The 2,680-nt window shown below is 39.8% G+C and overlaps 1 long non-coding RNA gene across 1 annotated transcript; it reads left to right on the forward strand.

Annotated features, from left to right (window-relative positions):
• Positions 1 to 911: 911 nt before the first annotated feature.
• Positions 912 to 1,963, forward strand: LOC309378075. Its single transcript, XR_014171827.1, has 2 exons — positions 912 to 958; positions 1,382 to 1,963. It is a non-coding gene; the product is annotated as an uncharacterized lncRNA (long non-coding RNA).
• Positions 1,964 to 2,680: the final 717 nt, after the last annotated feature.

The raw sequence follows: 2,680 nt of genomic DNA on the forward strand, positions 1-2,680 counted from the left end.
GATATCACTCAAGAAATCACTCAAGATATCCCTCAAGTAATTAAGGAACAAAAGAAGAAAAGGCACACTAGCCTGGGAACTTCCTCTCTGCCCAGAACATTGGAGGCTATACACCACACCCCCTCAACAGTATTTATAGGAACTCAAACACTGAGATCCTGCTCTGTTCCAGTAACAAGAAGCCGAAAGCACCAGCCTGAAGATGACGAGTGAGACCTCGTCGAAACGTCGCCTAGACACCCCAACTTTTACACGGGAAGACACCCGAGGACACCAAAACCTGCATTCCTGTACCCGTGAAAATCTACGAAAGCAAATATATATATATATATATATATATATATATATATATATATATATATATAGAGAGAGAGAGAGAGAGAGAGAGAGAGTCACATAAGGGCCCTATGGGAAAAGAAACATCGATAGTTTGTCTGTACTGCAGACAGAAGAAATGGCTTGACACTGAAAAGGTCTGCGGTGGGAGGGGGCAGAAATACCTTGACCTACCAGAAGGCAAAACAAAAGCATTAGTTGAGGCCTTTTCTTTCAAAGCCCTGATAAATGCGAGGTCCTATTACCTGCTATAATCATTGTTTTGTTGTGAGTGAAGCCTTCCCTACATTCCTAATTTGTCTCAGGGACAGAAAAAAAACAACAGACAAGAAAAGGAAAATCCGCTGGAGCCAGTTCAAACGAACAAGGAGGCGCACCCTGACAAACAAAGGCTACCTGGGCAGAAAGTAGCCTCCCAAACTTTCTTCCCTTTGCTGATAATGATGATAATGTGGATTCCTTCAGTGTGTGTCCTTAAGAAGTTACTCTGGCAACCACACATTATTTCCATCGGGTGACTTCACAACACATTTGTGAGAGAGAGAGACTGAGAGAGAGAGAGAAAGAAAGAGAGAGGTATATACATCCATTGACTCATTCATATCCCTGTAAAAGATTCAAGGTAGTAGTTTATTCTTCCATGAACATCAAATGACCTTCTCATAGCCCTCAACTGCCCTGATTAAGTCGGGACATCCCATTTGTGGGTGCTGTGCTCTTAAGCATGGTGGCCCAAAACACGTAAGGTCATGCCATTGTGCAAGATCACAGAGCCCCAAAACGCACCTTAATCAATTCAGAATTCATACAATAATCATATCCTCAAAAGATGCTTGTTAACTGGAGAAACTATGTACTGAGTTCTTGGAGAAACCTGGGACTCAGCTATGTAGCTGCAATTAAAATGTTTTAAATGTGTTGTAAAGTACAATATACAAATGCAACACTAGATTGCAACAGTGAGCTATGTCAAATCCAATGTATTTCTCAAAACTTATAAAAAAAAACCCAAACATTTTCACAGCCTTTTTTTATATGTATGTAGATTCCACCCCGGTCTTTGTTCTATGGTACAAGGCCAATGAGATGCCCAGTGGGTGTTTGGAAGCATTCTTCAAACTCAAAATCCTCCTGGGGATCATACCAGCAAGAATATTGGCACTGAAGGTGTCATTCTGATTGACTGACAGTGCTTTCAGTAATGGATTGGTGGTGGTTTTGGCCTGTGAACTATGGAGCGAAGAAATTACCTTACGCGGAGAGATCCATCTGAACAATTTACTACTCTACCAAGTGAGTGATTCTTTCCAGAGGATGGAAAGAGTGATTTAAAGACACTCAGAAATTTATTGGGTGTGATAGAAGTGAAGAACAGCTGCAAGGAGGGATGACTTCTTTGAGTAACTAAAATCTTTTGGTGGGAAGATGCACTCCATCACTCCGCTCTACAAAAAAGTCATGCTGCACTTCTCTTGTAGGGATATAATAGATGATCGTTATAAAGTACTGATATACTGGGTAATGATACATACAGTTATTATTTTCTTCATTATCAATAATCTCCTGCAGTGGATCTGAATAAGACAGTATCATTCTTCAATTAATAAATTGGACTCTTACGTTTGCATATGGTGTGAGAAGTATGTTTCTGAATCCTGCACAACTACTGGGTACAGTGTGCCATTGGCTATAATGACATACAATAGTCCCACACTGTAATGTTAATGCCAGAATCAACCCCTCAGTTTGGACAGGTAGCTGACTGTGGTGTCTTTATTCTTTTAGGAGGGATTCAAGGGGTCTTACCAGGAAAATATTAGAACACATTTCAATCTGGACAAGCCAGATTGAATTGCGTATTGTCTTAAGAAACTCACACGAGTTTGCAACTAGTTTTCTGCTGTGTAAAGGGGAATGCACTCTGCTAAGTAAAGGAAGTTGCTAGCGCAAGTTAGGTAGGATATTAATAAACAATATATCCTCTCCTGCCACCTTGAACATTCCCACAAGAAGAAGTCCCAGCAAAGAAAGAATGAATACAAAAACTTGTGGAATGTGCAGAAATGGCAAAACTTACCGGAAGAATAAGAAATCATGATAACAAACTTTTTATAAAAGAATGCAAATGGTTTGTTGAATATTTAAAGATAAATAGTAAACAGATAAAAACATCCAGTTACAGATAGGTAGCCGTGTTGGTCTGCCATAGTCAAAACAAAAAAAATTCCTTCCAGTAGCACCTTAAAGACCAACTAAGTTAGTTCTTGGTATGAGCTTTCGTGTGCATGCACACTTCTTCAGATACACTGAAACAGAAGTTTCCAGACCCTTCTATATAGTGTGA

This window comes from Podarcis melisellensis, assembly GCF_964234715.1.
Source record: "Podarcis melisellensis genome assembly, chromosome: 9".
NCBI classification, from domain to species: domain Eukaryota; kingdom Metazoa; phylum Chordata; class Lepidosauria; order Squamata; family Lacertidae; genus Podarcis; species Podarcis melisellensis.